Source organism: Gossypium raimondii, chromosome 8 (genome assembly GCF_025698545.1).
Source record: "Gossypium raimondii isolate GPD5lz chromosome 8, ASM2569854v1, whole genome shotgun sequence".
NCBI classification, from domain to species: Eukaryota; Viridiplantae; Streptophyta; class Magnoliopsida; order Malvales; family Malvaceae; genus Gossypium; species Gossypium raimondii.
Genome location: NC_068572.1, coordinates 22,473,181 through 22,500,018, shown reverse-complemented (window position 1 = coordinate 22,500,018; position 26,838 = coordinate 22,473,181). Strand labels below are relative to the sequence as shown.

At 34.4% G+C, this 26,838-nt stretch overlaps 2 non-coding genes across 2 annotated transcripts; one reads left to right on the top strand and one right to left on the bottom strand.

The window, feature by feature from the left end:
• Nucleotides 1-16,236: 16,236 nt before the first annotated feature.
• LOC128032239 (small nucleolar RNA R71) lies at nt 16,237-16,343 on the bottom strand. Its single transcript, XR_008188367.1, has one exon. It is a non-coding gene; the product is annotated as a small nucleolar RNA R71 (small nucleolar RNA).
• A 9,473-nt stretch (nt 16,344-25,816) lies between these two features.
• LOC128032215 (small nucleolar RNA R71) lies at nt 25,817-25,923 on the top strand. Its single transcript, XR_008188343.1, has one exon. It is a non-coding gene; the product is annotated as a small nucleolar RNA R71 (small nucleolar RNA).
• The last annotated feature ends 915 nt before the right edge of the window (nt 25,924-26,838 follow it).

Here is a 26,838-nt window from a genome sequence, read left to right as displayed (position 1 = left end):
TAAGCCTCTGTCTTGTTAAGGTTGATTGTTATGAAAAGCTAGGTTCGCTTACATGTGTGAATTCTGTAAGTTTTGTCTATTTAAGTAATTTGTGTGTTTATGGATGTACGAACCAGTTGGACCATCTACTAGCAAGGATAAAGGCAAAACTGATACGAGCTCGTTTTGGATTTAATGACGAGTCGTAATATGTTCCCAATCGAAATTAGGCAGTGTTGTCTTTAATCAATTTCAGGCCTTTATGTTTTGAAAGTTGTATGGCTAAAGAAGCAAGGTGTTTGATAAATGATGTTCGTTGAGTTATTCAATGGATGGATAACAAATTAGGTAATTCAATGAAACAAGATCGAACCCTTATTAGCAAATAAGGACCCGGGCTTAAAAGGTTTAAAAAAAGGGATGATTCGAATAAAAATCGAGACCCTCTATTTAGCAAAATAGGAACCTTTGGTATAATTTGAACGCCACACCAATGGTGATAAGTTCAAAAACAAAGTCAAATTGATGCCACTTGTGAAGATAAGTCAATTGAGCTTTGGAGAATAAGGAGAGTGAATTAACTCACCAAAAATATTGTTCATTCAAAATTTTGGCAAAAAGTCCTTTAACAAGAAAATCAGCAGCTATTTATAGTCTAATGCCTAGTAGCCGAATGGACAGATTCTAGGCTTAATTTTTAAGCAAACATTGAACTAAAATTCAACTTTAATTGACCAATGTAGGTTCGGCTGAATGGGAGCTCCAATGGTCAACTTCTAGAAGGGTAAATGAACCTTGAACATATTGGATGGTGCATGGATGAGCTAGGTTCAACCAATGAGCATAAATAACTCATTTAAGTTGCATCTTTTGGCTGAAAAGTGACCAGCAATTAATAGGAAAATGAGCAGCCATTTGGAGTGTGAAATCGCAACTTTGAAGAGTCTTAGAGTGTGAACACCATGAACCCAATAGCCAAAATGTATCCAGCAATGTGAAAGAAATAAATGGCAGCTTTGGAGAATGAATAATCATCTCTTTTGGCCGAATGGTCACATGGAGGACTTCAAAAATTAGCACACCATTTTTAATGCATTCCATGTATGTATCGTTAGGTGCATTGAATCCAACATGCATGAACTTGCCTAATGTTTCTTCAAATTCGGCTGCACCTAAACAAAGCAAATGAACTTCATTAATTTAACTCAATTCAGCTGAATTAATTTAAAACATAATATGAACATACTAATTAACATTAGGACAAATTAAAATATAACTAAACAAGACATGTTAATTCGGCTAGACATAATTAAAACATGAATTATATTCAGACAAATTTAATGACATCTAGACACATTCAATTCAGCTAAAATAACATATTAAACACTTGTACTAATTAAAAACATATTTATAAGCTATAGTAAGACTTAATTAAATGCATATTTAAATGGTCCAAAATTCCAGCAGCAAATTAATTAGCTGGAATGAAATTCAGCTTCCAACATGTTGAAAATATTCAGCTCGTTTTTAAACTTCTTGCTATCATTTTCCCAAGTTCGTCCCAACAATGCTGAAATAGCCTCCTTAAATTGTTTAGCTCTAGCTCTCGTTATCGAACCAATGGGCAGCTTGATAGCTTCTTGTTCAATCTCTTCTTTGTTCATAGGCGAGCTCACATCATTCCCCTCCTCTTCAGAATGATTTGTCCTCAAATCGCAATCTGCATCAAATGGAGACAAATCAGAAACGTTAAAGGTCGCACTAACATTATATTCACCAGGCAAGTCCAACTTATAAGAATTATCATTAATTCGTTCAAGGACTTGAAACGGTACATCCCCTCTCGGAAGAAGCTTAGATCGTCTTTACATAGGAAACCTCTCCTTGCGCATATGCAACCAAACCCAATCTCCCGGCTCGAACACAACTCGCTTACGACCTTTGTTAGCATGTTATTCATAATTCTTGGTTTTGACTTCAATATTGTCTCGAACTCGTTGGTGCAATTGCTTGACGTAATCAACCTTGCGTTTTCCATCTACATGCACAAGTTGGTTAGAAGGCAATGGCATCAAATCAAGTGGTGTTAATGGATTGAAACCATAAACAATTTCAAAAGGAGAAAATTTAGTAGCTGAGTGAATAGCTCAATTATACGCAAACTCCACATGCGGTAAACATTCTTCCTAAGCCTTCAAATTTTTCCGAATAATAGCTCGAAGCAATGTACACAAAATTCGGTTGACCACTTCGGTTTGGCTGTCCGTTTGCGGATGGCAAGTGGTAGAAAACAACAGCTTTGTTCCAAGGCGCCCCCATAGTATTCTCCAAAAATGGCTAAGAAATTTTGCGTCTCGGTCGGGCACGATCGTCCTAGGCATGCCATGCAACCTGACCACCTCTTTGAAAAATAAGTTAGCAATATTAACGGCATCATCAGTTTTATGACATGCTATGAAGTGTGCCATTTTAGAAAACCTATCCACAACTACAAATATCGAATCTCGGCCATTTTTACTCCTTGGTAAACCTAGCACGAAATCCATTGAGATATCAGACCAAGGGGTTTCGGGAATGGGCAATGGCTTATACAAACTATGGGGCTTTATTCGTGACTTAGCCCGTTTGCATACAATGCATCGATTACAAAATTGTTCGACATCTCGTCGCATCTTGTGCCAAAAGAAATGTTCGTGGAGTGTAGCTAAAGTCTTAGCAACACCGAAGTGGTCCATTAGTCCACCACTATGCGCTTCTTCGATCAACACCTCTCGTACGGACCCTTGGGGTATACAAAGCTTTCCTTCTCAGAATAAGTACCCATCATGTCGATAGTACTTCTCATAAGCTCCTTTTTCGCAAAACCTAAAATGTTCTCCAAAGTTAGCATCTTCGGCATATAAATCTTTAAGAAATACAAACCCCATCAATTTAGCATCCAAAATATTTAACAACGCATACCTTCGAGATAATGCATCAGCCACTATGTTTTCCTTACCTTTCTTATATTTAATAACATAGGGAAAAGATTCGAGAATTTCTACCCACTTAGCATGCCGCTTGTTCAACTTGTGTTGCCCTTTCAAATACTTCAAGGACTCGTGATCGGTGTGTATTACGAATTCCTTGGGCCAAAGATAGTGCTGCCACGTTTCTAAGGCTCGAATCAATGAGTAGAGCTTCTTGTCGTACGCCGGATAGTTTAGGATAGCACCATTGAGTTTCTCGCTAAAATAGGCGATAGGGCGTCCATCTTGCATCAACACGACTCGAATACCTAAACCTGATGCATCACATTCTAACTCGAAAGTTTTATCAAAATTGGGCAATGCTAGTAATGGTGCATGAGTCAAACAATCTTTAATTTTCAGAAATGATTTTTCTTGCTCCTCTCCCCAAATGAAATTAGAATTCTTACGGATAACCCCAGTCAAGGGTGCGGCTAAGGTGCTGAAGTTTGGCACGAATCGACGGTAAAAACTTGCTAATCCATGGAAACTTCAAACTTGGGAGACATTAGTCAGACGGGGCCATTCTTGGATCGCCTTGACCTTCTCTTGATCAACTTTAAGGCCCTCCGAGCTAACAACAAAACCTAGAAACACAATCTTGTTAGTACAAAAATTGCATTTCTTCAAGTTAGCATATAAAGTTTCTTTCCTCGAAACCTCTAAAACAACTTTTAAATGCAATACATGGTCAACTAAAGTCTTGCTATAAATTAATATATCATCAAAATATACTACGCAAAATCTACCAATGAAAGGTCTTAAAACATGATTCATAAGCCTCATGAATGTGCTTGGAGCGTTTGTTAAGCCAAATGGCATAACGAGCCATTCGTAAAGCCTATGCTTCGTTTTGAAAGCAGTCTTCCACTCATCACCCTCGCGCATCCGTATTTGGTGATAACTGCTTTTAAGATCGATTTTTGAAAACAGACTTGCGCCACTCAACTCGTCAAGCATATCATCTAATCGCGGTATAGGATGACGATCCTTGATGGTTATTTTATTTATAGCACGGCAGTCTACACACATCCTCCACGTTCTATCCTTCTTCGGAATAAGCAAAACAAGTACGGCACAGGGACTAAGGCTTTCACGCACATAGCCCTTCTCAAGAAGTTCATTCACTTGCTTTTGTAGTTCTTTCGTCTCTTCAGGATTACTCCGGTAAGCAGGACGGTTTGGAATTGCGACTCCCGGCACAAAATCTATTTGGTGTTCAATTTCACGAATAGGTGGTAACACACTTGGGATTTCTTCCGGGAATATATCTTTAAACTCCGGCAACACAGACAAAACAGAAGAGGGTAACTTGTCATCAAATTCATTAGTGCCAAGCAAACTTTCCTTATACAAAAGAACCAACAATGGTTGTTTCAGCAACATCGACTTCCTGACTTCTCTTTCTTTTACATAGAAATTCTTTTTTTCATTCTCATCACTCGTTTCTTTTTCTTTTTCTTTTGTTTCACTCTCTTTTTTTTTATCACTCATTTTTTTGTTTTTCTTCTTTTCCATATTCTTTTCTTTATTCTTTTCATTTTTTTGCTCTCGCTCATTTTTCTTTGATTTTTCAATAGAACTCCTCATTTTGAGCTGATCTTCATAAACTTGTTTGGATGTTAGTGGAGCTAATGTCACCGTTCGTCCCAAATGTTTAAACGTAAAACGGTTGGTGTATCCATCATGAATTGCTCGCTTATCGAATTGCTAGAGCAGTCCCAAAAAAAGATGCCCCGCATGCATCGGTACAACATCACACATCACTTCATCTTGATACTTTCTGATTGTGAATGAAATAAGCACTTGCTTTGTCACCTTGAGTTCTCCACCATCGTTAAGCCATTGGATTTTATACGGATGGGGATGTTTGGTGGTAGCCAATCCGAGTTTCTCCACCATCATTGAACTAGCCACATTCGTACAGCTTCCCCCATCAATTATAACACAACAAATCTTACCTTGTACTTGACATCGTGTATGGAAAATGTTTTCGCGTTGTTGTTCATTTTCAACGCCTTGCAGAGTAAGACTTCTTTTCACTACTAAGATTTCTCCATTTTCGCCTTGTTCAACTTCTTCTTCATCTTCAAGTTGTTCAATGGCCTCATTTTCTTGTTCTCTTTCGGATTCAATCTCTCCATCGTCTCGAACAAACATCGCATTTCGGTTCAGACATTGGCTCGCGATGTGGCCCCTTCCAAGGCATTTGAAGCACTTTATGTCTCGAGATCGACTTGGTTGGGCTTCCATCTTTCCCTTACTAGTTTTAACATTCGGTTTGTTGAACTTTGTTGTACCACTCACTTCTTTGCTTTGGCTTGGTGTGTCACGTTTGTTGGTTCCTTGCCCCCACCTAGACGTTGAAGAAGTGTTAGGGAAAGTTCGTGACGTACCTTTTCTTTTTAGTTGTTTTTCAACCTTTATGGCCATATGGACCATATCAATGACCTCAACGTAGTGGTGTAGTTCGACGATATTTTCAATATCACGGTTAAGGCCGGTGAGAAATCGAGCCATGGTGGCTTCTCTATCTTCCTCCACATCAGCGCGGATCATAGCCACTTCCATTTCCTTGTAGTAATCTTCCACGCTTCGTTGGCCTTAAGTTAAACTTTGGAGTTTTTGATACAACTCCCGATGGTAATAAGCCGGAATGAATCGCTTTCTCATTATTGCCTTCATTTCCGCCCATGTAGACATGGGACGTTCACCATTGCGTCGTCGACTTAAAGTGAGTTGATCCTATCATATTATAGCATAGTCGGAAAATTCTATAGTAGCCAATTTGACCTTTTTGCTCTCCGAATAATTGTGGCACTCGAAGACTAATTCAACCTTTTTCTCCCATTCAAGATAGGCCTCGGGATCTGACCTTCTTTGGAAAGCAGGAATCACCATTTTAATATTCTTTAAATCATCATCAGGCCGCTCTCGATCTCTTTGTCCCCGTGCTCGTTGGCCTCGTCGCCTTTCACTTTGTCGCGAAGCTCGATCACTTTCAATGTCACTTGGTTCATATAAATCATTTGCATGTTGCCATGGACGTTCTTGCTCTCTTCTTAGGATTGGAGGGGTGTTCGCATGTTGACTTTGTTCCTCCATTTGCTCCATTCATTCATTGAGGGAATCAAATTGGGGTTGGAACAAACGAGAAATTTCTCGTACAATTGCTTGAACTTGAAGATCAGGCACTCCGCCTCCGGGAACATTCCTTCTTGGTTGAAGATTTACTCCTCCACCAACGGCATTCGAAGCTCTTCCACTTGTTGCTCGACGTTCTGGACTCCTTGACATGATGATTAGAATAAGAAATTATCCTCACCACAAAACCTCACAAATTCTCTCACAAGAAAAGAATTCACCCCACTCGTGTTTCACTCTATTTTTGGCTTTTAACTTGATGTAACTCTCTTGCCTTTTACCTCTCAAATCCAACTCTCGATATTCTAAAAAGCTACATTAGACTTATCCACAACTTGTGGGTCGGCTTCAAGGGGCTAAACAAAGGAAAAATTGTATGGTTTAAGGTAGGCTCGAAAGAAAGAAAATTGGTTTTAAGATGTGGCGTAAAGAAGGAGTTACTTCTTGAAAAGAGAATCAATTGTTCGAAACGGCAATCAACACTTGCAACTTTTTTTTTAAATTCAAAATTCTTTTTTTATAATATAATTTTTTTAATTTTCGTAATATATATTTTTTTTTTCGAATTTTTTTTGATTTTTTTTCGAAACTACAATTTACGAACCTAATTTAACTAGCTCTGATACCAACTGATACGAGCTCGTTTCGGATGTAATGACGAGTCGTAATATGTTCCCAATCGAAATTAGGTAGTGTTGTTTTTAATCGATTTCAGGCCTTTACGTTTTGAAAGTTGTATGGCTAAAGAAGCAAGGTGTTTGATAAATGATGTTCGTTGAGTTATTCGATGGATGGATAACAAATTAGGTAATTCAATGAAACAAGATTGAACCCTTATTAGCAAATAAGGACCCGGGCTTAAAAGGTTTCAAAAAAAAAAAGGATGATTCAAATAAAAACTGAGACCCTCTATTTAGCAAAATAGGAACCTTCGGTATAATTTGAACGCCACACCAAGGGTGATAAGTTCGGAAATAAAGTCAGATTGGCGCCACTTATGAAGATAAGTCAATTGAGCTTTGGAGAATAAGGAGAGTGAATTAACTCACCAAAAATATTGTTCATTCAAAAGTTTGGCAAAAAGTCCTTTAACAAGAAAATCAGCAGCTATTTATAGTCTAATGCCTAGTAGCCAAATTGACAGATTCTAGGTTTAATTTCTAAGCAAACATTGAACTAAAATTCAACTTTAATTGACCAATGTAGGTTCGGCTGAATGGGAGCTCCAATGGTCAACTTCTAGAAGGGTAAATGAACCTTGAACATCTTGGATGGTGCATGGATGAGCTAGGTTCAGCCAATGAGCATAAATAACTCATTTAAGTTGCATCTTTTGGCTGAAAAGTGACCAGAAATTAATAGGAAAATGAGCAGCCATTTGGAGTGTGAAAACGCAACTTTGAAGAGTCTTAGAGAGTGAACACCATGAACCCAATAGCCAAAATGTATCCAGCAATGTGAAGGAAATAAATGGCAACTTTGGAGAATGAATAATCATCTCTTTTGGCCGAATGGTCACATGGAGGACTTCAAAAATTAGCACACCATTTTTAATGCACTCCATGCATGTATCGTTAGGTGCATTGAATCCAACATGCATGAACTTGCCCAATGTTTCTTCAAATTCGGCTGCACCTAAACAAAGCAAATGAACTTCATTAATTTAACTCAATTCAGCTTAATTAATTTAAAACATAATATGAACATACTAATTAACATTAGGACAAATTAAAATATAACTAAACAAGACATATTAATTCGGCTAGACATAATTAAAACATGAATTATATTCAGACAAATTTAATGACATCTAGACACATTCAATCAGCTAAAATAACATATTAAACACTTGTACTAATTAAAAACATATTTATAAGCTATAGTAAGACTTAATTAAATGCGTATTTAAATGGTCCAAAATTCCAACAGCAAATTAATTAGCTGGGACGAAATTCAGCTTCCAACAAGTTGAAAATATTCAGCTCGTTTTTAAACTCCTTGCTATCATTTTCCCAAGTTCGTCCCAACAATGCTGAAATAGCCTCCTTAAATTGTTTAGCTCTAGCTCTCGTTATCAGACCAATGGGCAGCTTGATAGCTTCTGTTCGATCTCTTATTTGTTCATAGGCGAGCTCACATCAAAAACCAAGCTTGTTTAATTCTTAATTTTCGGTGAGTGATCTGGATTGTTATAAGTATGTTCACTATCATGTTTTTTAGTATGAATGTTTAAGGTTTTTATATTGTGTGTGAACTATGATGGTTTTCAAGAACTTAGTTTTTAAACTAAGTTCCAAAATTAAGTTTTTGACAAAACCCTATTTTTAAGTTTTGAGACTGTTTTCAAAACATGTTTTCAAGTAGTGTTTTAAAGATATGTTTTATGCGAGCTCCTAAGCAGGCTGATGTATTTAAGTATGTTTTTAACAATGGTTTTATAAAGTGTGTTTTTTACGAGCTTTTGTGCGAGCTCTTTACAAGTGTTTTCAAGCAAGCTCCCTATGTGAGCTCTCTGTGATAAGCAAGCTCTCTATGCAAGCTCTTTGTGATAAGTCTTTATGTGTGCTCCTTTGTGAGCCTATGTTGGATATATTGATATACTAAAGGATTGTGAGTACTCACCTTTTTGTTTTTGTGATTTTAGGCTTTGAGGCCTTAAGACATGTAGAGAGATAAGGGAATGTTGAGCTATGCTCCATTCACTGGGACATATTGGTGTATATGAGAGTGTATTGCTTAGAGTTTCGCTTATGGGACATGTTATAAGACTCTTTGAGTCATTCTGATGCATTATAAGGAAATTCACATATCCAACGATACTAAGATAAGTGTGGGCTTGAAAATATCTTATGTTCCTCAGCCATTCTGATAAGTTTGTTACGTGCGAGAACATATTTTATGTTTCTCAGCCTTTCTGATAAGATAACTATGTGAGCATGTTTTCATGCTGTATAAGTTTTGTTTTAAAAAAAACAGAAGCTAAGTTTTTAAGATTAATTTTCAGTAACATATGCGAATCTATTTTTTAAGACTGAGTATTTTTTCCTATTTTAAGCTCTGTTTTAAAGCATACCATGTGATTCTTGGTTATACACTGAGTTCACAATGAACTCACCCACTCTTCTCTTACTTCGCAGGTAAGTAGGTTGTGAATAGCAGTGGCGAGGTAGATAACTTGGCGAGGCTCACTCCTGACTAGATATTGGAGAACCTAGGAAAATAGGCGATGGGGTTTATTTTATGAGGATTTTAGACTTAATATATTTTGATTATGTTATTCAATAGTTCCTTTAAAGTCTTAGTTATATTATTTAGTGAACTATGACTTAGAATATTCGATTATCTTTTGTTATGAATAAAATCGATGTTTTTTATGCATGAGTGTTACATTGATTTATTATTAAAGTATGCAAGCTAGATTTATTGCTAAGTACTATTTTCTACGACCCCTGTATGCTTGCGATTCCAAAAATTACATGCGTACCCCTGTTAGCGATAATCTTATTACTTAGTGAACCCATGTGAATTGTGCGAACCCATATATGTATGTGAACCCATGTATTTATGTGAACCCTATGAAAGTATGAAAACCCATGCATGTATGATATCTTTTGTTACGAAGCCTGTTTGTTTGTAAAACTATATTGTATGTTGCAAACTTAAGTACTATGCGAACTATTGGTATTCAGCGAACCTATACTACAGTATGCGAACCTATGTTGTTGTGTGAACTCATACTTTGTGTGTTGTGAATTCATGTTGAATGTTGCTAAGTGAGCTTATGCTATTTGATGTATGCGAACCCTTAAGTCATTCTATTGTTTGACATGCGAACCTTTTCTTTGATGCTTTGTAAGCTCGCATGTTTATATTCTATGTATGAAAATAATTTCGCTGCAGTGTTTTAATTTAACACATTATCGTCGCAAGTAAGTGGCGTGCTGGAGGTTAGGTTGAGAGTTAAGGGGGAGTCACTTCGGTGGTTAATATGACACACCGGATTTGGATCAAATCTACTCGACCAAGTTTAGGGTGTTGTATAGTACAATCCATAAACACGATTCAATAAATTACCAATAATTTAAAGATGAAAATTATATTAAACAATTTCAGTTGTTAGGGAATGGACACTCTTACAGACACTTAATCACCAAGTTAATATTTTTCAATATATTTTTTAATAAATAATAATGGTAGAAATTATTAAAAAATAAATAATTACATTTGACTTGAGAAAACTAATCTTAAACAAATATAAACAAGGTTGATTTTCTTTTCAAATAAACAATGTTGATATATGAATATGATAGTTAAACATGATTGGACATGACCTCCTCATCTCTCCAGCGCATTTTGCTCTAAAAAGATTATCAGAATCTACTTTCCAAAGACCGAACGTGAGAATACAAAATAACAGTGCCACTTTTTTTTATGGGTAAAGTACAATATGGTAATTAAAGTATTATTTGAAATCTATTTTGGTTATTTAATTTTTAATTTTTTTATTTTCATCATTAAATTATTAGATCAAAACAAAATTTTTTATTGATCTAATAATAAATTTAATTTTTTATATTTATATATTCTATCAATTTAATTTTAAATATAAAATAAATAAATTTAACCCATAATATTTATAAAATTTATCATTTTAATTCAAATTATGAATAAATTAAATAAATTTAACACTCAATTTGTAAATATTTTATAACAAAACAAAAAAGAAAGCAGCAAAACCCACCAAATTCCTTCTCAACTGAAGCAGTGTGGAAGAGTCCAGAGTAAACAGAGCCATCTCTCCAATGGCAACCAAGGATGCAGATGGTAGGAAGCAGCAAAGCTTCGCTCATTAAACAGTTGTCTGCTTTTGAGTTCCATGTCTACTCTTCTATGGCTGTAGGTATAGAAAAGGAAAAAGAGATATGAGGAAGCAGAGAAAAATGAGTTGACTGAATAGATGGAATTGGAGAAGAAAAGGTAATTTTATTGTTTCTTATTGTAATTCCTCTGTTGCTTAAATAGATAATTACATGTTTTACAACTAACTAAATAAATTCATTGACCTATAAATTTTGTTTAATTTAACCTCAAAATCTCCAGAAATTCTTAAAGAAAAATGGGGTCTAAAAATTCAATTATATCTTACACAGAGGGCAATGATCGAAAATATTTGATTTAACATGCTATGCCATTTGGTTGGAACTTGGAGGAAAGATATGGTAAAAGGACTGGTTATAAAATATTTACAAAATCTAAAAAAATACAATTTGTCATTTGAACTAAAATGATAAATTTTATAAATATTGAAAGCTAAATTTTATCAAATTAATAGAATAAATAAACATTAAAGGGTTAAATTTGTTATTAGACTAATAAAAAATCATGTCAATACTTCCATTAATTTTCAAACTTCATTAACGCTTGATAGTTTAGTGATCATAATATAAAAAGTAAAAATTCAATGACCAAAAAAACACAAACAATATTCTAGTGACCAATTATGTATTTTACCTTTTCCATTTAAATAGTTTTTCGGGTCAATTTTTGTACAAATTATATGTATATATACTTTGTTGCTTATAATACTACTATCTTTCATGTGCCTAGTGAAAATACTTGATGTTGCTCAAACAACGCAAATACTCAAAAAAATAATTTAGTACCATATTTTAATAGCTAATTAAGCTAATGTCACCTATCAACTATATCTCAACTTAGTTGAGTAATTATTGAAACTCTTTCTTTTTATAAAATAGCACACATTAATACTTTATCAAATTGAATGATGTAAAATCTAAAATAAAATACATTTGATAAGATTCAAATCCAAAACACAATAATTTTAATATGTTAATTTTTCTATTTTAACCAAAATAATTTTTTAAATATAATTTTATTATAAATATATCTATTACATCATTTTCTTACTTTCCATAATACATTTGTATGTGATTTATTACATGATTTTCACTATTTTTTTGTTCAAATTTCGAAACATAGCCTAAATAAAATATTGTGCGTGTGTTTTACCTTAAATAATTTGTTCATATAATAAGATTGCAGACTAAAATTCCAGAAAATGCTATTTTTTTAAATCATAGAAATAGGTCAAATTTTTTAAAATTTACGAGAATGAGTCCGAGTTCGGTATAACGCTTTCAGCTAGACGCATTTTCAGCACATTGACAAAAAACGCTTCCAGCTGGAAGCGGTTTTTGTCACATCAACATTAAAAGTGGTAGTACTTATATATATTTTTTTAGGTTTGCAGCTTGTTTCTAGATAATATAAGATTGCTTCCTTAAATTGTGATATTTATAAACAATGTATATATAGACTCATGAATATGTTTAATTATAAAATTAAATTTAAGATAATTATTCAATATAAATTGTGATTTTTTTGAAGACATAGCTTATGAAATTTAAGTTGTCAATATGTGAATTGATTTGTTCTTAAAATATATTCCTTAAAATCATATAATAAAGAAACAAAGTTAAAACCTATATTTGACATACTCAAAAATAATTTTAATTTTTTTTCTAAATGTATATTTAAAATAGTTGGGATGCACTTTAATTTGAAGGTTTATAACTTACTCTTAAAAGAGTTATGATTTTTAAGGAATATATTTTAAGAAAAATTTAATTCACATATTGACAACTTAAATTTCATAACCTATATGTCTTCAAAAGAAATCACAATTTATATTGAACAATTATCTTAAATTTAATTTTTATAATTAAACCTATTCATGAGTCTATATATAAACATTGTTTATATATCACAATTTATGGAAGCAATCCCACATTGTCTAGGAACAAGCTCCAAACCTATTCATGAGTCTATATATACACATATCTCATATCTCACATTGCTTAAGAAAACAAGAGAAATAAGACTTTGGGTCTACATAAAGGCCTGTTTTATAAATTTTATTTCTACATTAATAGGTGGCACCAAAAAAAAATATGTGTTGCAACTGTTAGTGCTAATGTGGCAAAAAACGCTTCTAGCTGGAACCATTTTTCCGTCAATATGATGAAGATGCTTTCAAGCGTTTTTCTAGGTTTCCCTTGAAAATGTTTTTAGCTGGAAGCATTTTACCAAAATTGCCTTATCTATTTTCCCCCTGGAATCTTTAGAATTACCACTGCTTAGCTTACAATTTGCCTCTGACCATCAAATGAAATGTGAATAACCCGCCCTCCTCTCTTTGAAACAAGGGGCACTTCTGGTTCTGTCAGTGCTTGAAACAATTTTGTCTTCTCCATATCACTATATCTCTAGAGTCAATAATTTTATATGAGGAACTACTGAACTCAATCACTTGCTGCTGTTACTCTTCAGTTTTCTATTTAGGTTTATCCTGTAGAGGTACTCAAATTGGATCAATGATCGATTTTTAGGTTTCACTGTAAATATAATTGGTTCCTTCTAGTTACGTAAATCAATAGTTCAAACCGCACTCAAAGGTAGGGCATTTCCCATTTTGATAGGAACTTCTGCACCAGAAACAATCGTATCTCCAATTATAGCCCCTCTGGGATGTAAACTATATCTCTTCTCACCATCCCCATAGTGTCTGAGATAAATGTATGCATTTTGATTAGGGTCGTATTCTATGGTTGTGATTCTGGAAACTCAAAAATATATATATTTTTTCATGCCCTTTTTAACTCAAATTCATGCAGTTTCGGTGTAATTATTGTCGAAAAATATAATATAATTATAAAATAATTAAATTGTACTTAAATTATTAATCTATTGAATTTTAATTAATTTTATAATAAATTTTGGTTAATTTTGATTTATTTTCGACAAATTTGCACAAAGGGCGAAAATTGGCTCGATAGACACTGCTAAAAGCTCAGAATCGAGAAGCAATTTTTGAAGCATCGAGGCGAATTAATTTTTCAGCCTAAGATAGTCCAAATTATTAATATTAAATCATAATATAATTAATTTTAATTTTAATTTTAATTTTAATTTTAATTTTAATTTTAATTTTAATCCAATTTATTTTGGGTTAAATAATTATTATTAATTAAATTATGAAAGGAGGCCCAATTGTGCTAAACCGAGAGACTGATCCAACCGGGAAAATGGGCAGTCAAATATAATCCCGCAAGCTGACCCAATCATCTTGTTTAGCTGATTATTTGAATTTTAAAATAGTCCTTGAAGTTTCCTTGAAATTGCATTCAAACCCCTTCAAACTTGCCACATGTGTGGCCGGCCATGGGGGGAGTTAATGGCTGCTGATTTTTGCTATTTTTAGCAGCTTATCCAACCTATAAATACGCCTATTTTCTGCTCATTTCAAACACACCTTTCTCACCTTTCATTTCACACTTCTCTTTGATTTTCTCTCTTCCAAACCTTCATTTGCTTTCCATTTTTCCCTTCCATTCCCTTTCCAATTTCCCTCTTGGAAAAAGGCCCTTCAACCACCATTAGCAGCAACATTCAAGTGCTCGTAGAAGCCTCGGTTCAACAAGAACAAATGGAGAAGAAGGAGAGAAGCAAACTAGTCAGACTTCGGAGAAACACGAGATTTGATTCTAGTTTCCTATCCTTTAAATGTTATTGTTTTGTTATGAACATGCCTCTGAATATCTGTTTTGTTGTTATTCTAAGTTTAATTAACATGACTTAAATTTAATTCGTGTTAGGTTGATTACATTTCGTTCACTTAAGTTATTAAAATTATGTTTATGTTGTTATAGGTCTTGGTAAATTGTTTGATTAAGTAAATTTATGATTATGTTATTCTTGTATTACAATTGTGAGGTAGCTAATGAATTAATTATTAATCATGCTAAAGTTGTAATTAATTGACAAAATACTTAACCAAAGGCATGTTTAATCTTCTAAGGTAGTGAGGGTTAAATTAGCGACGGTATTAAATGGTACATTATCCTTGTATAACTTGCGTGATTATTATGATTAAACTGTTTTAATGTAGGTATATGTTGTTACCTCACTTAATATTTTACTTGCTTAATTAAATTGATTAATTTTTGAATTGGCATAGTGATATGTTCAAGAGATTAGTTAATTTAATAAGTTTGTATGTACTATAGTTAACAAAGTTACCAAGTTGCCGTGAATTTATTCAGTAACGACATGAACATTGCTTTAGTAATATTAAGTTAAGAAATGTAATTAATCTAATACAATAATGTCATCTTGATTAAAATCATTTTTGAAATCGTGCTTTGGAACTTTTATTTTTATGATTTTACTTAGTTAAATTTTAGTTTTTAATCACTTCCTCAAAATCAAAATATTTTTCTTCACTAAAGTGTTTTTAATTGCATTCCTAAATAATTCTTTTCACAGTCCTTATGGGTACGACAATTCAACATTCACTTGTCACTTTATTACTTGTTGCGATTGTGTACACTTGCACATTTCCATCGTTCCAAGTTCTTAGCGCTATTGCCAGGGACTGTTTTAAAAGTCATTATTTGTGAGTTTGTTAATTTTGCATTTTGGTTTATTTTTCTGTTCAATTTTAACTTAATTAATTTTTTTCTGTGTTATTTCAGGTGTTTATGAGTATGGATTGAATTATCAATTTATTCCCTATAGACCCTGAGGTTGAAAGAGCTTTTTGACAACAAAGAAGACAAGCAGTTTAGAGAAGGATCGAAGAATGAACTACAAAAATTTGAATCAAGAAAATAGAACAAACCCTACTCAAAATTCTATCCTTATTGCTGATGATAGGGATAGAGCTCTAAGACAGTATGGCTTGCCAGTGTTTCATGATCTTAATCCGGGTATTAGGAGACCTAAAATCGAGGCATAACAATTTGAGCTGAAGCCAATTATGTTCCAAATGCTTCAGAAAGTGGGCCAATTCAATGGAATGCTTATAGAAGATTCTTACATTCACTTAAGACTATTTACGGAGGTGAGCGATTCTTTTAAGTTAGCCAGAGTACCCGAAGATGCACTACGATTAAAGTTGTTCCCATATTCGTTGAGGGATAGAGCTCGAGCCTGATTAAACTCATTGCCACCAAATTCCATTTACATATGGCAAGAGTTAGCAAAAAGATTCCTCACGAAGTATTTCTCACCTAGCAAGAATGCTAAGTTGAGGAACGAGATCACTACTTTCCAAAAAATGGATGACGAGTCCTTGTATGAGGCATGGAAAATGTATAAAGAATTATTACGGAAGTGCTCTCATCATAAAATCCCTCATTGTATCCAACTTGAGACATTTTATAACAGTTTCAATGCTCACACGAGGATGGTAGTGGACGCTTCTGTTAATAGTGCTCTCCTTTCTATGTCTTATAACAAGGCTTATGAAATCATTGAGAAGATTGCCAGCAACAATTATCAATGGTCAACCAATCGAGCAGTGTCAGGAAGACGAGTCACTGGAGTACTTGAAGTGGACGCTCTCACTTCACTTGCATCTCAAGTATCCTCAATTTCCTCAATGCTTAAAACTTTTACAACTAATGAGTTTAATAATTTTGTAACTCAACCACCCAATAAATTTGAAAATATAGCCTGTGTTTATTGTGGGGAAGGAAATTTTTTCGAAGAATGTCCATCAAACCCAGAATCCGTGTATTACATGGGTAATCAGAACCAGAACCGAGGAAGGCAAGGACTGAAATCCAATTTTTATAACCCATCTTGGTGAAACCACCTTAACCTTTCCTGGAGTAACCAAGAGGTTGGAACCAATAACACTTATGCCCAACCTGGACTAACCCAACCACCTGTTTTTACCCAACAAGTTTAGAAACCAACGTAAGCTAAACCTTCCAATAGTTTAGATAACCTATTGAATGCATATATGGCAAAGAATGATGCCACTTTAAGGAATTTGGAAAATTAAGTGGGTCAACTTGCTACTGAACTTAGGAACTGACCACAAGGTGCTTTGCCCAATGATACATAAAATCTAAGAAATCCAGGGAAATAGCATTGTAAAGTAGTGACATTGAGAAGCGGAAAGACATTAGAGCCCAACAATGTCGAGGTTGAAGAAGAGCCAGCTGATGCTTAAGACTCAGTGGAAGTTCAACCGAGTGTTGAAATTCCAACTTCACCAGAACCAGAATTTGTAAAATCTGATAAGGTAACTTCTGAACCAGTCAATTCTGAGAAACTAACAATTTCGTTAAATGTAGAATTGCCACAGAAGATGAATCAACAAGTTTCAGTAAAAAATTCTCCACCACCCTACCCTCAAAGACTTCAGAAGTAGAAGTAGGAAGTCTAGTTCAAGAAGTTTCTAAATGTACTCAAGCAACTTCATATCAACATTCCGTTGGTAGAAGCACTTGAACAAATACCGAATTATGTCAAAGTTATGAAGGATATCGCGTCCAAGAAATGGAGACTTAGAGAATTTGAGACAGTAGCGTTGATGAAGGAATGCAGTGCATATCTTCAAGACAAACTACCCCTAAAGTTGAAAGATCCTGAATGTTTTACCTTACCTTGCAACATTGGAGCAACGTATTGTGGTAAGGCACTATGTGATTTGGATGCAAACATTAACTTGATGCTCATGTCCATATTTAGAAAGTTGGGGATAAGTGAAGTTAGACCTACTACGGTTACACTTCAACTAGCAGATCAATCTTTAGCACTTCCAGAAGGAAAAATTGAGAATGTATTGGTACATTTAGATAAATTTATTTTCCTTGCTAACTTTGTTATTCTAGACTTTGAAGTAGATAAAAAGGTGCCAATCATACTAGGAAGGCCTTTCCTAGCAACTGGAAGGACCTTTATTGATGTGCAGAAGGGTGAGCTTACTATGCGTGTTCAAGACGATCAGGTAAAATTTAATGTTTTTAAGTCTATGCGATTTCCTAACACAGTTGATGATTGTTTTGCAGTATCCGAGTTAGAGGAATTAGTCATGGAAAAGGAACTCAACTATGTTGAGGACCCATTGGAGCAAATTTTGACATTAGACTCTCCAAATGATGAAGAGGAGGAGGACTACTTAGCTTTGCTAGAAGCTAATCAAAGGGTATTTAATCCGCAATCTCGCTTTGAATCTTTGGAGTTAGAAAATAGAGATTATGTCAAACCAAAAGCGTCAATTGAGGAGCCACCTAAATTAGAACTGAAAGTACTTCCCTCACATTTAAAATATGTTTATTTAGGTAACACTTCTACTTTGGCTGTCATAATTTCAATAGAATTGACCCAAGAGCAAGAAGAGAAAATCATCCTAGTGTTAAAGCAATTCAAGAATGCTATCAGATGGACTATAGCTGATATTCGTGGCATTAGTCTGTCTGTATGCATGCATATAATCATCCTGGAAGGTGGCGAGAAAGGGATGATTGATGGACAACAAAGACTAAACCCCATTATGAAGGACGTGGTAAAGAAAAAAATCATAAAATGGTTAGATGCGGGTATAATTTATCCCATCTCAGATAGTTCTTGGGTAAGTCCGGTCCAGTGCGTGCTAAAGAAATGAGGTATTACGGTCATTGAGAATGAGAACGAGTTTATACCAGCCATAACAGTTACGAGATGGAGAATTTGCATTGATTACCAAAAATTGAAGAAAACGACTAGGAAAGACCACTTTCCTTTACAGTTCTTGGATCAAATACTGGATAGACTCGCGGGGAAAGACTATTATTATTTTCTCGATGGATACTTAGGGTATAATCAGATCACAATAGCATCGGAGGATCAACACAAAACAACATTCACATGCCCGTATGGTACATTTATATTTAGACGCATGCCATTTGGTTTATGTAATGCACCTGCTACATTTCAAATATGTATGATGTCTATTTTTACTGACATGGTTGAGAAGTACTTGGAAGTATTTATGGATGATTTTTTTAGTATTCAAAGATACATATGATGATTGCCTAGCCAATCTAGCCAAGGTATTAAGGCAATGCGAAGAAATAAACCTCGTACTCAACTGGAAAAAGTGTCATTTCATGGTACAAGAAGGTATTGTTCTAGGGCATCAGATAACGAGACATGGAATCGAGGTAGATAAAGCAAAGGTAGATGTCATTGAGAAACTCCCACCTCCAACATCTGTAAAGGGAGTTAGGAGCTTTGTGGGCCACATCGATTTCTATTGAAGATTTATCAAGGACTTCTCCAAAATTGGTAAACCCTTATGCAAATTATTGGATAAGGACACAACATTCAACTTTAATGAAGAATTTTTGAAAGCGTTTAATGATTTGAAGAGTCGGTTAGTTTCAGCACCCATCATTGTCACATTAGATTGGGAATTTCCATTTGAATTGATGTGTGACACAAGTGATTCCACGATAAGAGCTGTGATGGGCCAGTAAAGGAACAAATGAGGCCCAATTGTGCTAAATCGAGAGATTGATCCAACCGAGCAAATGGGCAACCCAAAACCGTCCCACACGCTGACTCAATCATCTTATTTAGCTGATTATTTAGCTTGCAAAATATCCCTTTAATTTTCCTTGAAATTTCATTCAAACCCTTCCACTTACCAAGCTTCTGTAGATTTTCCCCTAGTTAAATTTAGCAAGTTTGAAAGCTTCAAACTTGCCACATGTGTGGCCGGCCATGGGGGAGTTAATGGCTGCTGATTTTTTTCTATTTTTAGCAGCCTATCCAACCTATAAATATCCTTATTTTCTGCTTATTTCAAACATACGTTTCCCACATTTCATTCCACACTTCTCTCTTATTTTCTCTCTTCCAAACCTTCCTTTGCTTTCAATTTTTCCCTTCCATTCCATTGCTAATTTCCCTATTGGAAAAGTGCCCTTCAACCACCATTGGTAGAAAAATTTAAGTGCTTGTAGAAGCCTCGGTTCAATAAGAACAAGAGGAGAAGGAGGAGCGGAGCAAACTAGTCAGACTTCGAAGAAACATGGGATTTGATTCTAGTGTCCTATCCTTTAAATTTTATTGTTTTGTAATGAACATGTCTATGAATATATTTTTTATTCTAAATTTAATTAACATGTCTTAAATTTAATTTGTGTTAGATTGATTGCATTTCTTCCACTTAAGTTATTAAAATTATGTTTGTGTTGGTATAGGTCTTGGTAAATTGTTTGATTATTAAGTAAAACCATGATTATGTTATTCTTACGTTACAAATGTGAGGTAACTAATGAATTAATTATTAATCGTGTTGAAATTGTAATTAATTGGCAGAATACTTAATCATTGCATGTTTAATCTTCAAATGTAGGTGAGGGTTAAATTAGCGACTGTATTAAACGGTACATTAGCCTTGCATAACTTGAAGGATTATTGTGACTAAATTGTTTCAATGTAGGTATATGTTGTTACCTCACTTAATCTTTTACTTGCTTAATTAAATTGATTAATTTTTTAAATTAGCATTGTGATATGTTCAAGAGATCAGTTAATTTAATAAGCTTGTATGTGTTATAGTTAACAAGTTACCAAGTTGCCGTGAATTTATTCGTAACAACATGAACATTATTTTAGTAATATTAAGTTAAGAAATGTAATTAATCTAACACAATTATGTCATCTTGATTAAAATCATCTTTTGAAATTGTGCATTGGAACTTTTATTTTTATTATTTTACTTAATTAAATTTTAGTTTTAATCACTTCATCAAAATCAAAATAGTTTTCTTCACCAAAGTGTTTTTAATTGCATTCATAAATAATTCGTTTGACAGTCCCTGTGGGTGTGATAACTCGACATTTACTTGTCACTTAATTACTTGTTGCGATTGTGTACACTTGCACATTTCCATCGTTCCAGATTCTACCATATATGTCATTTTCATTTCATTGAAAATCAATTTTACGGTATGGACGTTTATGACCTCCCCCTCTATGCCTTACGGTAATGATTCCTCTGGCATTACGACCCTTATCACAATGATGCTGTCCATAGATCAAATTATTTCATGGATTGGATTTTACTTGATTACCTACGGCTCCATTATGTATGCCCAGGGTAGAAGTTTTGTATAAATGCATCGCCATGCTATTAAGTATTTTGATTTAAGTTCTTTTCGTTCTAAGAGGTGGAATAAAATAACCTAGTTGAAGCATAATGATCATACACCTGTAATGCATTGTATGTCATATAATAGGTCCCATTTTTCTACCCTTTCTGGGGAGTCGATAACTATTCATAGCTACTACCTTAACACAAAAGAAGAGTTTGACCCAATGCTTTATTTCTGTCCTAGTTGATCCTGATTTGACATTAGAAGTATATTGATTTTTCACCAATAACCGAATACTTTTGTCTGTAACTACTACATATTTGATTCCATCCATAAATCTGTTTTCTTCCTTATGGGTTTGAGTCTCAATAAGAATGCTAATTCTTACTGTTCATATGTTATGATATGAATATACCACACCAATTTGTTATGTATAGATGATAAGATTCCATTGATACAGAGCCAATTCCAATAGACTTATTGGAGGTCCCATTGGCATATAATAGGAATTGAACCTACGAATTCGCCAATTATGAGTTGGGCTCTTTAACCATTCAACCATGGGTACTTGCGGGGATCCTCGTACATGGTGAATAAAAAAATTCCAATTGAAATGAAATCTTTAGGATAAATCAATGAAATTTAGGAGGAATCAATGAAAGGACATCAATTCAAATCCTGGATTTTCGAATTGAGAGAGATCAAGAATTCTCACTATTTCTTAGATTCATGGACCTAATTTAATTCAGTGGGATCTTTCATTCAATTTTTTTCCACCAAGAATGTTTTATAAAACTCTTGGACCCCCGAATTTAGAGTATCCTACTTTCATGTAATTTACAGCGTTCAACAAGCAATTGATATTTCATGATAAAGGGTGTAGTACTATTTGTAGTAGCAGTCCTTATATATCGTATTAACAATTGAAATATGGTTGAAAGAAAAAGTATTTATTTAAAAGGGCTTATTCCTATACCTATGAATTCCATTGGACCTGGAAATGATACATTGGAAGAATCTTTTGGGTTTTCCAATATCAATAGGTTGATTGTTTTGCTTATGTATCTTCCAAAAGGAAAAAAGATCTCTAAGAGTTGTTTCCTCAATCCGAAAGAGAGTACTTGGTTTCTACCAATAACTAAAAAGTGTATCATGCCTGAATCTAATTATGGTTCGCAGTGGTGGAGGAATTGGATTAGAAAAAAAAGGGATTCTAGTTGTAGATATCTAATGAAATCGTTGCTAGAATTGAGATCTCATTCAAAGAGAAAGATATCAAATATCTGGAGTTTCTTTTTGTATATTATATGGATGATTCGATCCGTAAGGACCATGATTGGGAATTGTTTGATCATCTTTCTCCGAGTAAGAGGCCAAACATAATCAACTTGAACTCGGGACAGCTATTCGAAATCTTAGTGAAAGTCTGGATTTGTTATCTCATGTTTGCTCTTCATGAAAAATTACCAATTGAAGTGCAAGGTTTCTTCAAACAACAAGGAGTTGGGTCTACTATTCAATCAAATGATATTGAGCATGTTTCCCATCTCTTGTCAAGAGGGTGGGCTATTTCTTTGCAAAATTGTGCTCAATTTCATATGTGGCAATTCTGCCAAGATCTCTTCGTTAGTTGGGGGAAGAATCCACATGAATCGGATTTTTTATGGAACATATCGAGAGAGAATTAGATTTGGTTAGACAATGTATGGTTGGTAAACAGGGATCGATTTTTTAGCAAGGTACAGAATGTATTGTCAAATATTCAATATGATTCCACAAGATCTAGTTTCATTCAAGTAACAGATTCTGACCAATTGAAAGGATCTTCTGATCAATCTAGAGATCGTTTCAATTCCATTAGTAATGAGGATTTGGAATATCATACATTGATCAATCAAAGAGAGATTCAACAAATAAAAGAAAGATTGATTCTTTGGGATCCTTTATTTCTTCAAACGGAATGAAAGGAAATAGAATCAGATCGATTCCTTAAGTGCCTTTTTGGGTATTCCTCAATGTCCCGGCTATTCACAGGATGTTAGAAGCAGATGAATAATCATCTACTTTCGAAAGAAATCAAAGAATCTGGGTTTCCCTTGAAAACTTTTTTAGTTAGAAGCATTTTACCAAAATCGCCCTATTCCCGTAAAATTTAAGCCTATTTTTGTAATTTTTTTAATTTTTTTGGTATTTTAGCCAAGATTGCAATTGGAGGAGCGCTTTAGCTTTATGGGCCTTTGGTTTAGAAACAAAGGGAGATGACGTTATAATAGGATTACTATAGCTTGAACATTTTTGCATCGTTTGGTGAAAACGAGAAAAATTGTGTTAAATAAAATTGATTAATGAAAAATAAAGATATTTTTTTGAATAAACACCGGGCATGCATTTATTAAAACAGTTCAAAGAAGCCAAAACATAAGGGAAAGAGCCCATTAAATTGGTCACATCCCACGAAATTCAGAAAAGACACAAAAGGAAACAATTAGATGGCAAACAGGAAATAAAAAACACCAGCAAAAGAAAACAAAAAAACAAAAGGCAGCTGAAGCCTGATCATCTTCTCCAGTTGCGCGCATGTCCGATAGACTTGCCATTTAATAATCTCTTTTTTTAATGACTTCCTTCATAATAGGGTTCAGTCTTCTTTGCTACTCAATAGACTTGCCATGACAGTCCTCCAGTAAAATCTTTTGCATGCAAATAGCAGGACTAATTCCCTTTATATTAGTAATTGTCCACCCCAGTGCCTTATTAGATTTCTTCAAAAGTTCTAATAGCTTATTCTCGTAATCAAGTTTCAATTTTGCAGAGTGACTAAATTTTGCAGAGTGACTACCGGCAAAGTTTATTGTCTGCCAAGTAGGCATACTTTAAGTGTAATGGCAAAGGCTTTAACTCCAAAGTAGGAGGGTCCTCCATGGAAGGTCTAGGAGGCTTGAAATAACGATTTGAAAAATCTAAAGATTTGAAACTCTTCCCTTGCCGACATTCAAATTGCTTGGTCTCCATAAGTTCACCAAGTTCACAAGTCATTTATGCTTTAGACAGCTTAAATGGATCTCTATCATCATCAAAATTGCTGTGACAAAACTTTGCAAATTATATCTCTACTGCTGAGTCGAGAAATCCAATGGCGTGAAATTCTTCATTTTCATCTGCATACTTCATGGCATCAAAAACATTACAGGTTATTTGCTAGCCATTGACTCTCATTGTTAACTCACTTTTCTGTACATCAATTAGCGTTCTACCTCTTGCTAGAAAAGCTATACCAAGAATAATTGGTACCTCTTTATCAGCTTCACACTCCAGAATAATAAAATCTATTGGAAAAATAAATTTATCAACTCTTACCAGCGCATCTTCAATCTTACCTTTTGGATGTGCATAAGAGCAATCTGCTAGCTACAGCATGGCTGTGATGGGTCTTGCCTTCCCAATTCCTAGCTTTCTAACAATAGACATAGACATTAAATTTATACTTGCACCTAAATCACATAATGCTTTGCCAACATAATGATTTCCAATTGAACAAGGGATAGTAAAACTCCTTGGGTCCTTAAACTTTGGAGGCAATTTGTTCATCAACATTATTTTGCACCCTTCAGTGAGAGCAACAGTTTCAAATTTCCCTAATCGTCACTTCTTTGACAAAATATTCTTCATGAACTTAACGTAATTTGACATTTCCTACAATGCTTCCACCAATGGTATGTTGATATGAAGTTGCTCCAGGACATCCAAAAATTTTTTGAATTCAAAATCTTGCTTAGACTTCTAGAATCGTTGAGGAAAAGGTGGTGGTGACCTTCCTTCAACTTGTTGCGGTTGCTTTGTCATGGCATTCTTATTGGCAACACGAGCTAGTTCTGTTTCAACATTATTTTGTTTGACATTCTCAGTTGTGGACTGCTCTACACATTCTGAATTCATTCCATGTGAAATCTGAGTTGTTCTCTTCAACAGTAGCATCATTAATAACTCCAAGTAGCTGAGTACCACTTCTGAGTGTAATGGCCTTCCAATGCTTCTTCCTTTGAGATATTGAATTTTTAGTATCACTCAGCAATGCTCCTTGCGGTCTTGAACTTAATGCACTGGCAATCTACCCTACTTTATTTTCCAAAGCTCGTAATGATGCAGCTTGACTCTGTATTACAACATTATTCTTAGCCATGTATTCCTTCAACAAAGCTTCCATCAATGAAAAAGATGATGCTAAACTTTTTTGAACAGTTTGTCGTGGCATGGGTGGATTATGTCTAGGTGGTGCACTTATGACATTCTATTGAGCCACATTACTAGAATTTCCCAATCCTTGATTACTTTAGTTGAAGTTGGGATGTTGTTTCCACCCTAGATTATACGTATTAGAATATCGATTATTGTTCCAATTGAAATTTCCCATATAATATACTAAGGCTAGGTTCGATGGGCATTCATAAAAAACATGATCTTCCCCACAGTAAACACATGTTAGCTAGGGATGATACCTGAGCTGTTAATGAGGTGATCGCATCAAGCTCCATTGTTCCAGTAGCTTTTCTACTTGTACCCACTCTTTTAGTCGGATATTGACATTCGTTGTTAAGTATCCTCTCCAGAATTTCATATGCCTCATTGTATGATTTATCTAGCAAAGTGCCATTGGCAGATGCATCAACTACTATCCTTGTATGTGCATTTAATCCATTGTAAAACATTTCCATCTGTGTCCAATGTTGGAAACCATGCATCGGGCATTTTCTAAGTAATTCTTTGAATCTCTCCCAAGCTTCATACAACCTCTCATCCTTAGATTGCCGAAAAGATGTAATATCATTCCTTAACTTGGCATATTATATCGCAGCAAAAACCTTTGACAAAGTTCATTCCAAGATGTCATTGTTCCTAATGGAAAAGCATTTAACCATGCTCTGGCACGATCTCGCAATGAATAAGGAAATAACTTGAGTCTCAAGGCATCTTTAGGAACACCCTACTGTCTGAATGAATCACAAACCTCTAAAAAGAGTCTTAAGTGATGTCGTGGATCTTCAGTAGGTAATCTACTGAACTGTCCTACTATTTGTAGCATTTGAAACATCGTTGGTTTCAACTCAAAATGTTGAGCTTGAATTTGTAGCCTTACAATCCCTAGATTCAAGTCATCCAAGATAGGCACTACATGTTCCCTAATGGGTCTCTATCATCAATCATATGAGGAATATCAGCATCCCTACCATTCAAACATAATGGATCTTCTCTGTATTGATCATTTCCAATCCTTGCATCTCTCGCGATTCTTTTCTCCTTCTCCTCAAGGTTCTCTCAATTTCAGGATCAAAATAAAACTCTTCGTTTTTGGTAATACCTCTACTCATAAACTAGCAACAATCCTAAAAAATATTCAAAAACAACTTAATAAGCTAAAACTAACAAAATTAAATTAGTAATATCAAACCAAAGTTCACCACATTACTGATCCCCAGCAACGGCGCCAAAAATTTGTCGTGTGTCAAATGATATGCGAATGTGCAAGTGTACACGTCGAATCAAGTAATAAAGTAGTAAGTAAGATCGTCTCTACAGGGATTGGTTAGGATTAATTTGGTTGAGTTATCACTATGAACTATATGAATCAGGCTATGGCAAGAAAAACAAAATAACAAATTTGTAAAAGGATAATCACATATGCAATATTAAAAACAAATAACTAGCTTAAAATGTTATGGCAATGTAATTAGACAAATTTGAAAAGAAAAACA